The sequence below is a fragment of the Schistocerca americana genome, chromosome 7, assembly GCF_021461395.2.
Source record: "Schistocerca americana isolate TAMUIC-IGC-003095 chromosome 7, iqSchAmer2.1, whole genome shotgun sequence".
Lineage (NCBI taxonomy): Eukaryota > Metazoa > Arthropoda > Insecta > Orthoptera > Acrididae > Schistocerca > Schistocerca americana.
In genome coordinates this window covers 214023259-214036614 of record NC_060125.1, presented here as the reverse complement: position 1 = coordinate 214036614, position 13356 = coordinate 214023259, and the positions used below count along the sequence as shown (strand labels likewise).

At 49.6% G+C, this 13356-nt stretch overlaps 1 protein-coding gene across 1 annotated transcript in view; it reads right to left on the bottom strand.

Annotated features, from left to right (window-relative positions):
• The window catches only part of LOC124622846 (lipase 3-like), a 214555-nt gene that overhangs the window by 13128 nt on the left and 188071 nt on the right, over window positions 1-13356 (bottom strand). The window lies entirely within an intron of this gene.

Here is a 13356-nt window from a genome sequence, read left to right as displayed (position 1 = left end):
ATGGCAGGTCCGCTGGCAAGTCAGTCGCGGCCCGCTGGTCAGAAAATAAAACGCAATCCAATAAAACGTGGCGCACAGTGAACTGGACGCCACAAGCACCACACATTGGAGGGTCCTCTCGCCGGAGCAGGAAGCCGTGCGTCATAGGGCTCTGGCCTATTCGAAGCCGCGAGAGGAGAACCTCGTCCCGTCGACGGGGCTGAAAGGAAGTACACCACACACGCGTTGTGGGCTTGAATATACGGAGCTTATTGTCAGTCACTTCCAGCCACTCATCCTCCCACTGACGCATGACTCGTGAGCTCAACAGCGAGGTGAGTGCGTGCAAGGGGATAGCACACTGAGATACTTGTGGATCGAGACACGCCTCCTTAGTTGCGAGATCTGCCCTTTCACCACTCCCAGCAATGCCGACATGCCCCGGAACCCAGCAGAAAGCTACAACCTTCCCCAGTCGCTGTAGTCGGAGGAGGGCATCCTGGATGGTGTGGACTATTTTGTCTGCCGGATACAAACGTTGCAATGAGTGAAAGGCACTGAGTGAATCGGAACAAACAAGAAATTTAGGAGAGGAAGAAAGCCTCATCTGCTCCAGTGCCCGCAAGATCGCAGACAATTCTGCATCAAAGACAGTAAAAGTCTGAGGCAGTCGGACCTCGAGGACACGATCCGGAAAAACAACTGAGTAACCAACGGAATCCCCTTGTTTCGATTCAGCTACATGGTCGTGGTGCTCAGATACAATGGCAGAAAATGCTGCATTAAAAACAGTGGCAGGAGTGCAATCTCTCTTGTACTGTAATAAATCTAAAATCAGTCCGGGCCTCTTCAGTAACCAGGGTGGCCGGCGGTTAAAACCCAGGATTTGGGGTTGTACAGACTCCACACCGAGGGACTCTAGCACACGTTGCACACGGATCCCAAACGCAACGTAGCCCGGGGACGGTGGGAAAAAAGGCGGTCTAGAGGTGGATGAGCAACAATGCGGTGAGCAGGCGAGGGTAATGTCCTGGATATCAAAACACATACAGGCTGCTCCTTCTTGGTATGACGGAGAATGGAAAATGCATCAGTGTGGTACAATAATTCAGGTCTGGAAACAACTGAGGTGAAAGTTACGAAGCTGAAAGCGTAGAATATCAGAGTCTACGAAATGTTGAACGTTCTGCAAAATTGAAACAGTGCTAAACCTAGTCATTAGCTTTCATGTCAATGCTCTACTGAATGAAATATCCGTTAAGCATACGCTCAATAGTTTCTTTATTTGTACACTATTTCTTGCCTAAACCTGTGTTTCATTATCTCGAACCATTTAGAAATACGAGGAGTGTTAATGTGGTACACCTACATAATGGCCTTATCACAGAAAAATGTTATACTACATTTCCAAGTTAGGGCATATTTTCTAGAACTATTCAAATACATTAATACTGGGCAAACACACAGGCAGAGAAGTGGTAGTTTGCCACATAAAACTCTTTCTTATGGGAAACAAATGACCTGCTCTGGCATTGCTCCGGTATCACTAAGTACATGTACCCAAAGGACTTGTTTGGTGTAGCGGTAATAAATTATACACATACAAACTTTCCACGTGAACCAGTCTACCTATCAGTGATAACCGTATCAAAGTCCCTGCAGTAGTTCCTGAGATCAGTCTTCACACACAAGTAGAGAAAAGCAGCATTCTCAGTTGCATGGGCTTCTCCGTTTCTTCAGTCGTGAGTCGTTATAACTAATGTATAGGCAGGTCAAGATAAATTTCATAAAGTAAGGTATGATTACGATTATGAACTAGTCCTGAACGCCACTGCGTATCTTTGCCAAATGATAGTTCACTTATCTGCTTTTTATAGTTAACATTCTCTGTAATTATCAGGGCTTCATGGTTGATTTAGATGTTTGTTCATTCTCATGACATTTGTAATAAACTAAAGAGATCATTTAAACTACATGTTTGGTTCCAGTAGATGTACCTCCCTGGTCATATTTAAAATTTTTCAATGGTAAAATGCATATTCCCCAACTGAAGGTTCACTGTTAGGCTCATAACGTTAATCACTCCGTTGCGTACATTCATTCCAGAATTGGGTCTTAAGGGTGTGTTTGGATCACCATAAATTCTGATTCAGTTAACTTCACTCATAAACACGTGGGGTTTTACATTCAGATTGACCTTCACACACAGACACAAAAATGTGCCTAGGATTTGAATTTAGTAATGTGCATAGGTGCTCAAAATGCTTTCCGCTAGCATTTAAACATTTTTCATTGCATTGAATCCTGGATACGCTGATGAGTCCCTGGAGTATTACGTGCAGTTTTGTTACCTTCCACATTATGGCCATGAAGTCTTGCTACATCTTGTACCGGAATTTGATACACAGGTGCTTCCAAATGTCCCATATGTGGATACGTTGATGACCACAACTCAGCTGATCTGCTCTCATCTGAGAAGAGCGGATGATCCCACTCGTCGTTGATCCAGTCCCAGATATCTTGACACCATCGCGAACGGTGCCGCTGACGTGCGAGTGTCAACGGGACACATGGTACTGGTTGCGGGGCAAAGAAATCACCTCCACGCAGTTGCGGTACCACTGTGCACAGTGAAATTGTGTGTCTCGCAGTCTTGTCAAATGTGGTTGTAATTGCACACACTCTGACGTGAGTCCCTTCTTGCCTGTTGCACAAGATTGCAGTAAGTAAATAAAATCGTATGGCATGAACCGCTGGGAAGCATCGAATGGCAAGTTCATCCAGGTAATTGGAAAGGTTTTTCCTATTCTACGCACCTACAGGCACCTTTCCTTCGCGAAGAACGAGAACACTGTGTATAGATGTATCTGTAAAATGTAGATGACTGTAATTTTGTGTGTAGTGTAGTGTCGCGTTCGTGGTGGAGATAATGAGAGAAGGGGTAGGATGAAACCCGGTTCTGGCGGATAGCCTACTCTTCTGGAAGAGCACCAAGGGGGTCGCCGAAGTTAACATCACCGTCCGATGGACGGATCACCATCAACAGCGTCACATGCTCTCAGTCCACGGGATAATGTGGATAGATTTGAAATTTAGTCCAGGTCACTGGCGCAAAACCGATGATCAAGGTTTTTACGCCACCACCCTTCCTGTCCCCTCTATCGCAAGGGGGAAGTGAAAATCGTAAGCAGCGCGTGGCGTGCGGTCACCCATCTAAGTAATGACTACGCCCGACGATATTAATTCTGTGATCTGACAGGAACCGGGGTGTCCACCTTGGCACAGCCGTTGACACAATGTAGCTCTCATCTGCTGCATCGACCAGTTTACCTTGGACAGCAGTGCCTCTGTTTCGGAACGCGGCCCCCCCCCCCCCCCGCCTTTCCCACGCACGTGAAAGAATGCTTTGGGCAATACTAAACTGCTGTCCTTCTTATAATTTCCCCGTGTGAAGTCATCCAAATATAGTTTCTAGCAGCGTTGTTATGAAGAACACCATCCTCCCCCCTCCCTCTGCTCCACACAAGCACGCACATACGCACCCACCCGCACTTACACAAAGATACACACACACACACACACACACACACACACACACACACACACACACTGTTTTTTCGTGTTCGTTGAACTGCCTCGTTTTACGGAACGAGTCCCATTAGGCACTATAATTACGCTGACCTCACGCCATGTGGCGTTCAAATTTTTGTTCATTAGTGGGGCACCTCTGGCAACATGCTACCGCAATGTCATTCATTTCCACTAAGTACCTAATATGCTACTTTATCTATCTCAGCCTTAAGTTTTGAAGAGCAGTGCACGTCCATTGCCTCTGAGAAAAACCGGGTGTCCTGGGAGGAATGGTCAATATTCAGGGGTATGACAGGAACGATCATTCTAAGCAAAAAAGTCTAGTAAACATGTTGTGAGTGTGTGGGGTTGATCTGCTATTCTGTTATTCTGCGCAACGGATTAATCTGAGATGTACCCTTTACCCTGCAGCTCCTGCAAGATGGAATTTCCACCCTCACACTACTACAGAAATCAGAGAGACGCTCCTGACGTTCTAAAGAGAAATGCCTGAAAAACTTTCAGCAATAAATATCTTCTGGAGTCGTCCGCTCTAAGGAAATGACTCAAAAATTCACAAAATTTCTTACGTAACTACTGGGATACTTGGGTACTGGAATAGTGCTAGTTAGTGTAAGAAAAACATGAAACTAACGAAAATTATTATTTATTTTGGAGAAATTCTGAGAAGTCACAATGGCAATTTTAGTTATGAATTGAACAAGTTATATCCTGGTTCTTTTTGGAATGTGAAGTTACCTCTCAAGGATAGGATTCGCTAATGAAATTTCTATACAAAGTTTAAGATTGTTATTGACTTGGCAGAATGGGTGAGAGGCGCGCCTACTCAACTTGAATAATTATCCTTTAGAATGTTGCTAGGTACGGTCGAGGCTGTCGCATGTGAAATGCAGTGAAGCGTACTGTTGTGGAGGTAATATGGGGCTCGGAATAGCTGTAGCACACAATACCGTAAGCTGCGATGACTGCTGTCTGCGCCGCTCGCTGCTGACAAATAAGATAACTCTCGTTCTATCTGTATTGACCTTCGCCAATCAAACTCTCCCTACACCTTGATGAAGTCAAGGATTCCTATTCGCCCCTAGTCTAACTATTGGCGTGGTACACCGGTCAGATAATCAGTCCACTGTGATGCCACTCAAAAATTAGCTCCCAGGCGTTTAACTATAACTCTGCCCGTTCACAGCACACAATAAGTGTGTCGGCCAACACAGTGAACAACGCTTAATCGCAAGGACTCAATATAGAGTCGCACTTCGATTCGCTCTCGACAGAGGTGCTCTCCCAGTGAAGTACTGAGGAGAGACTTGTTCCTCGCTCCAAGAGCGACAACGGAACAGTGCCTCCCCACGTGAGACGTGAAGGGGTATATCTTTCAGTCTCTTCCATTACTCCTTCAGCTCAAGGCGTCAGAAATATCGTCTGCCAATCAGTATTGCTCTTCTAAAATGGGAGAATGACGTTTCGTTTAAGGTGACCAATCCGGAAATCTGCAGTATCGGCGTTTGGCGTTTGCTGTCTCCCAGTGAAAATCTCTGAAACTGCATGCTATGTGTAAAGAATGCGTAGGTTGGAGGCTCCCACACAATGTAGCGGAATTTGCTTTTAACCCGAACACGGGGTCGTTTCCCCTTTCACTCAGGCACACGCTGTCTGCTCCACGGGCGGCCGAGGTTGACTCGTCCTCTGAAGGGACCGGCCTCCCGGTGTGTGGTCCGCCTCTCTCGAACTAAAAGCTCCTGTGACCGTCGTGTCTGGAATGTATGTGTGTATGTCAGCCTCGAGTATTTCAACCCCGGTGCGCACTTGTTATTTGCATATAGTTTACATGAATTCTAACAACATTGACTTTATCTTATCAAGTTCGGATTCGATGTGCGGAATATGATTGTGAGGGCGGAATATGTAAGCAATGAAGGTCAGGAGACCACGATGTCTTACAATGTGGTCTAAAACGCATACCTTAACCATGTGGTGCATTTGCCCACTGCAGGAGCAGCTGTTAAAGTCGCATATTTGGCACATTTAATCAGTCTTGGGGCTGCAAGACTCCACTTCAGTGACTACTTCCCCATGGTGATGTGCCCTGCGTGCATTAAAAATGCAAACGAAGCGACATTAACGGATCTCCATTGCAGGGGACAACTGCCCCACAGGGTCAAGAGCTATGATCACTTCTTCATCTTAGATACTGTGAAAAAAATCTTTTCTACTGCAAGATCTTTGCTTCCCATTTTTTTTGAGTAGGTTGTAGGGACCAAAACAAGACTCATGGTTCCTGTCGCATCTTTGAATACTGACCACTCCTTCCTGGACATCCTGTATACAGGCTGCGTCAATAAGTATTGCCACCAACAATAACTCCGAAAGTATGATAGTAGCTGAAAAGTTTGTGGGACAAATGTTGCATGGGACAACGGGGCCAATAATATGACGTTAGTTTTTTGTTGCTAGGTGGTTTTTTTTTTTTTTTTTTTTTTTTTTTGGGTTTAAGGGCGCTCAACTGCTGAGGTCATTAGCGCCCAGTCACTGTTGTTAGAGCACATGGAATCTGGTAAAACTCAAGGGGATGGGGGGGACACCAGAAGGACCTGACAAAGATGCAGATAAAATAAGTAAAAAGGTTAAATGTCTTTGGACAAGCCAGTTAAAGTTACAAAACGCAGAATACGAGCAGCTGCTCGAGCGTCATCAGCTAAAACATCCGGTAAAGTAGATGGCAGGGACAGGACAACACGAAATTGACTAAAACGGGGACACGACAATAAAACATGGCGCACTGTTAATGCCTGACCACAAGGGCACTGCGGGGCTGGGTCACCGGAGAGCAGGTAGCGGTGGCTAAACCGGCAATGCCCAATCTGAAACCTGGTCAGAAGGACCTCCTCGCGCCGTGATGGTCGGGAGGATGTTGTCCAAGCAGTTGGGAGCGGTTTTACTGCCCGGAGCTTGTTTCCTTGGAGGGATGACCAAGCATCCCACCACAACGACACAAGCCTCTTACATACATCCCCACGAACGTCAGATGACGGGACACAATGGGAGGCTGGCCGAGGCATGAGGACTGCAGCCTTGGCTGCAGCATCCGCAGCCTCATTCCCAGGCACTCCTACATATCCGGGAACCCACAGAAAGCTGACAGAACCACCATTATCAGCGAAAGAATGGAGGGACTGCTGTATCCGTTGAATCAAGGGATGGACCGGATAGGGAGCTCCAAGGCTCTGAAGAGCACTGAGTGAGTCAGAGCAGAGTACATACGATGAATGGCGGTGGCGGCGGGCATACTGAACGGCCTGATGGAGAGCAAAAAGCTCGGCCATAAAGCTGGAACATTGGTCGAGGAGCCGGTATTTAAAGGTGGCGGCCCCGATGACAAAGGCACAGCTGACACCATCGTCAGTTTTGGAGCCATCTGTGTAAATAAAGGTATGACCGGCCAGTCGAGCACGAAGTTCGACAAACCGTGAGCAATACACTGCAGCCGGAGTACCCTCCTTCAGGAGTGAGCTGAGGTCGAGATAAATATGAACCGGAGCCTGGAGCCAAGGTGGTGTCGGGGTCTCACCCTCTCTGAAGGTGGTAGGGAGGGCAAAATCCAATTGTCGAAGCAGGCGATGGAAGTGGACTCCGGGGCGCAGCAGGGCAGACACATACAACCCGTACTGACGGTCGAGAGAATCGGAGAAGAAGGACTTTTAAGAGGGGTGGTCGGGCATAAACAACAGCCGGCAGGCATACCGACACAGCAGTACGTCGCGCCGGTAGGTCAATGGTAACTCGGCAGCTTCAGCATAAAGACTCTCGACAGGACTAGTGTAGAAGGCTCCGGTCGCAAGACGTATCCCCTGATGGTGGATGGAGTTGAGCCGGCATAAGAGGGATGGCCGAGCGGACGAGTAGACGAAGCTCCCATAATCCAGCTTCGATCGGACTATGGACCGATACAAGCAAAGCAGGACAGTGCGATCCGCTCCCCAAGATGAACCGCTAAGAACTCTGAGGACATTAAGGGAACGTGTACAACGGGCCACCAAATAAGAGACGTGTGGAGAACAACACAGTTTCCTGTCCAACGTGAGCCCTAGAAACTTAGTTGTGTCCACGAATGGGAGAACAATGGGACCGAGATGTAAGGATGGCGGAAGGAACGCTTTATATCGCCAAAAGTTGATACAAACTGTCTTCTCTTCAGAGAACCGGAAGCCATTTGCCACTCTCCATGAGTAGAGGCTGTCTAGACAACGCTGAAGGCAGCGCTCCAGGAGGCATGTTCTCTGGGCACTGCAGTAGATCGCGAAGTCATCGACAAAGAGAGAGCCTGAGACATTAGGTGGAATGCAATCCATAATTGGATTGATCGCGATGGCAAAAAGGGCTACGCTCCTGGAGGAAGACGTCGGACAATACGGAACCCACACGTACCCTAAACTTTCGATCCATTAAAAAGGAATCAATAAAAAGGGGCAGGCGACCGCGTAGGCCCCACCTGTGCATAGTGCGGAGGATACCTCCTCTCCAACAGGTATCATAAGCCTTCTCCAAGTCGAGGAACACGGCTACCGTTTGGCGCCTTCGCAAAAAGTTGTTCATGATGAATGTCGACAAGGTCACAAGGTGGTCAACAGCGGAGCGGCGGCGACGAAAGCCGCATTGGACATTAGTAAGTAGTCGTCGAGATTCAAGAATCCAGACTAACCGAGCATTAACCATGCACTCCATCACCTTACAGACACAGCTTGTAAGAGAAATGGGGCGGTAACTAGAAGGAAGGTGTCTATCCTTCCCGGGTTTGGGTATAGGAACAACAACGGCGTCACGCCAACGCATGGGGACTTGACCTTCGGTCCAGACGCGATTGTAGGTACGAAGAAGGAAGCTTTTGCCCGCCGGAGAAAGGTGTGCCAGCATCTGAACGTGAATGGCATCTGGCCCCGGAGCAGAGGACCGGGACAGTGCAAGCGCACGTTCGAGTTCCCGCACAGTAAAGGGGGCATTATAAGTTTCCAGATTCAGCGAGTGGAAGGAAGGTCGCCGAGCCTCTTCTGCCTCTTTCCTGGGAAGGAAGGCAGGATGGTAATGGGCGGAGCTTGAAACCTCCGCGAAAAAGCGGCCAAAGGCGTTGGAGACAGCCACAGGATCAACAAGGACCTCATTACCTGAGGTCAGGCCAGGTACCGAGGAGTGGGCCTTAATGCCCGACAGCCGGCGCAGGCTACCCCAAACGACGGAAGAGGGAGTAAAACTGTTAAAGGAGCTGGTGAAAGAGGCCCAACAAGCTTTTTTGCTGTCTTTGATGACTCTACGGCATTGCGCTCGGAGTCGTTTGTATTCAATACAATTCGCCAACGTAGGATGGCGGCGAAAGGTGCGTAAAGCACGTCGTTGAGCACGGATAGCGTCCCTACAAGCCTCGTTCCACCAGGGGACGGAAACACGACGTGAAGAAGAAGTAGTACGAGGAATGGAACGTTCGGCAGCATTGATGATAACAGCCATGAGGTATTCGACCTGACTGTCACAACTGGGAAAATCGTGGTCCGGAAAGGTCGCCAGGGAGGAGTAAAGTCCCCAGTCAGCTTTCAGTATGTTCCAGCTCGAAGGACGTGGGGATGGGGTGTGGTGCAGGAGACGAACGACACAGGGGAAGTGGTCGCTTGAATAGGTGTCAGAAAGAACATACCACTCGAACCGACAGGCAAGAGTGGTAGAACAGATCGAGAGGTCCAAGTGGGAGTAGGTATGAGTAGAGTCCGAGAGGAAAGTCGGGGCGCCGGTATTGAGGCAGACAAGATTGAGATGGTTGAAGACATCCGCCAAGAGTGAGCCTCTTGGACAGGATGCAGAAGAGCCCCAAAGGGGATGATGGGCATTGAAGTCGCCAAACAATAAGAGCGGCGGGGGAAGCTGAACGATCAGGTGCATCATGACAGCCCGACTAACAGCAGATGACGGTGGAGTGTAGATGGTACAAACTGAAAATTCCTCCCGATTAGATCGAATACCTCTTATGTTCCAATGAAACAACGCCATCGCTAGTCAAAAAGTTGGGGGAACGAGACGGGGGAAGAGCTGGTCACCTCGAAGGCCGCGGAGGGCCAGGTTGCGAGGGAACAACGCTACAACCGACGGGAGGCGGATCCGGTTCCATCGACTCGTCGCCAGCTGCGGCCGCTGTCCCTGGTTGTGTAGGAGGGGCCGCATCATTTGCCGACGAAAGGCCGGCGGAGCGCCTGGCAGCAGAGCGTCCCGGCGAAACGGAGGACGGCTGGGAGCAGCGACTCACGGATGAAGCGTCAGACGAAACGCGCCGGGGTGGAGAGGGGGATAGAGACTTCTTCTTGGAGGCCTTCTTGGAAGGCCGAGGAGGCACAGGGATGGTGGGCTGGACCCGAAGAAGGTCCTCACGCGCGGGGTCCGTTTTGGAACGCCAGACCTCGAAAGCTGGGGTCCGGAACATTTCCCCGATGGACGCCTGAGAAGAGGATCGCTTCTCAGGTGTCGTGGGGGGAGGAGGAGGAGGAAGGGTGGCCCCTGGGGCAGAGGGGGTGGGGGCCACGGGGGAGGAGGATTTGGAAGGGAGGGACTTGGGAGGCGGAGGCAGAGCCCCCTGATGGGCGGAGGAGATGGAGGGGGGACAGGATAGGGGTGAGGATACCGCGGGAGGAGTGGACACAACTGAGGCAAACGAAGTGGTCAATGGCACGGGATGGAGGCGGTCGTACTTCTTCCGGGCCTCAGAATAAGAGAGCCGATCCAAAGTTTTGATTTCTTGTATCTTCTTCTTCTTCTTCTGATATGCGGGGCAGTCTGAGGATCTAGGCGAGTGGACGCCAGGACAATTAATGCACCGAGGTGGTGGGGTGCATGTATGTTCCTCACGAAGAGGACGTCCACAATCGCCACAAAGGGGCTCAGCCTCACACCGTGACGACATGTGCCCAAAGTGCAAACACCTAAAACAGCGCATAGGAGGCGGGACATAAGGTCGCACGTCACACCGGTAGCACATCACCTTTACCTTCTCCGGGAGAACGTCCCCCTCGAAGGCGAGGATAAAGGCCCCGGTGTCGATGTGACGGTCTTTGGGGCCGCGCTGGACTCGCCGGACGAAATGCACGCCTCGGCGCTCCAGGTTGACCCTGAGCTCCTCATCAGATTGTAGCAGGAGGTTACGATGAAAAATAACCCCCTGCGTCCTATTTAGTGCCAGATGTGGGACAATGGATACTGGGATGTCCCCTAGGCGGTCGCACGCCTGGAGCGCCGCCGACTGTGTGGCGGAGGTGGTCTTGATAAGAACAGACCCTGAACGCATCTTGCTGAGAGCCTCGATTTCCCCGAAGATGTCCTCAATGTGCTGAACAAAGAACATGGGCTTGGAGGTGGTGAATGTCCCCCCATCGGTTCGAGAACAGACCAAATAGCGGGGGAAGTACTTCGCCCCAAGCCGGCGGGCCTGTCCCTCCTCCCATGGAGTGGCCAAGGGGGAAAGGGCAGGAGAACCAGGACTAGAAACGGTACCTTTTCTTTTGAAAGACTCGGCCGCAGAGCGACCTGATACGTGTTGACGTTTCATCTGCGAAACGTCCGCCCCGATACCACCCACTCCGACCAGGGGCTCTCCCCACGGGCGCCAACCAGCCGCAGCAAGGGCCACCTGGCAGGATGACCATTGCCGGGAGTCCTGATGCCCCAAGGAGACGGGCATCTACTCCTTGGCCGACGTGGGGAGGGTGCAGCTCAGGTGTGTTGTCAGGGGGCTACAACCTAGAGGGTACATGACGACCCCACCACAACGAGCTGGCTACCGTGCTGGATTTCTGGTGCCATGGAAAGTCCATCATGATCGCTGGGGCAGATGGAGATGCACTATGGGCGTAATTTGGACAACCCATCAAGCGTTTAAGCCCAATTTGAGGAATAGTGGGTATGGTTACAACGCCGGTGCAATGCTGAGTGCCAAGGTCTTAGTGCACTTAGGACCAGTGGTACACCACGTAAGGTGTCCTTCCCCAAAAGGCTCGTACTTCAGTAGAATTTTGAAAAATGGAGGTCAAACCCCAAGGGGGACCATCACATGGAAGGCCGAAACGGTTGAAACTCCTTTTAGTCGCCTCGTACGACAGGCAGGAATACCTCGGGCCTATTCTTACCCCGGATCCGCAGGGGGGCTTGCTAGGTGGGGTTGCGTCACATGTATGAAGGTCAACTTCGATGTAACTCTTCAGGCTTTCCCGGCGATCTAATGACATCTTGGGTTGTCGGGTGTTCTGCCGGATATCAGCGTCGATATCCGGCAGAACACCTGACAACCCAAGATTTCAAGGTCAACTTTGTTTTTTTTTTCAATGTTTGGTAATTATTTTCTGATAGCAGCTATCGAGACGACTCGAATGATGCGTAACAGTAAGGTCAACGAAGGTAAAAAATGTGGCATGAACGTCCATTTACAGAAGGTGTTCGAAGTGATGACTACTGGTATAAGTACAGTGCTGCAATCTTCTTATCATCGCTTGAGTGGTATTCCTTATCACTTTGGCACTTATCGAAGCACATGCTCTGACAATCGGTTCAAATGGCTCTGAGGACTATGGGACTTAACTTCTGAGGTCATCAGTCCCCTAGAACTTAGAACTACTTAAACCTAACTAACCTAAGGACATCACACACATCCATGCCCGAGGCAGGATTCGAACCTGCGACCGCAGCGGTCGCGCGGTTCTAGACTGTAGCATCTAGAACCGCTCGGCCACTCCGTGTGACAGTTCTCTGTCGTATATAATGCAAGTAGTAAATATTCGTCGAATACGGCGTATCCATCTGACGTGCCACTAACATGTGAACACCATTCGACGGTTTCGCAATACAGCACTAGTAGGAACAGTAAGACTAGTATCGTCGAAGCAAGCGAATGTGAATGATATATTCCTTCGAAGAACAAGTCGATATGCTTCTCATTTACGGAGAATGCCAACGAAATTCAGTGAGAGCCAGAGATTTACGCTGAAAGATATCCTCAACGTACTCACCCTACATGTGGTACATTTAATTACGTGTATGGTAAATTGAGAACAATTGGATCTTTAACGCATCGTAAACATGTCCGGCAAAGGAAAGTTACCAACGAGGAAGCGGAGATTGGTACTCTTGCCACTGTGGTTGGAGATCCTTGTGTTAGTTCGCAGCCGGCCGTTGTGACCGAGTGGTTCTAGGCACTTCAGTGTGGAACCGCGCGACCGCTACGGTTGCAGGTTCGAATCCTCCCTCGGGCATGGATGTGTGTGATGTCCTTACTTTAGTTAGGTTTAAGTAGTTCTAAGTTCTAGGGGACTGATGACCTCAGATGTTAAGTCCCATAGTGCTCAGAGCCATTTGGACCACTTGTTAGTTCGCATCAAATCGCAAGGGAAACTGATATGAGCCAGAGTAGTGTTGTTCATGTTCTGCATTGCCATAAATATCATCCTTACCATATCAGTCTCCACGCAGAATTAACTGGTACGGATTGTATGGGTCACATTGAATTCTGCCGATGGGCTCAACTTCAGATTCAGAGGGATGACACATTTATTAATTTGCTTTTGTTTACTGACGAGGCTACATTCAAGAAACATGGAAGTGTTAATTTGCATAACATGCATTATTGGGCAACTGAAAATGCATGTTGGCTACGGCAAGTTTCACACCAAAAACAGTGGTCGGTGGATGTATGGTGGGGGATTCTGGAGGACAGAATTATAGGCCCCTATTTCATCGAAGGACATCTTAATGGTAGTAAGTACA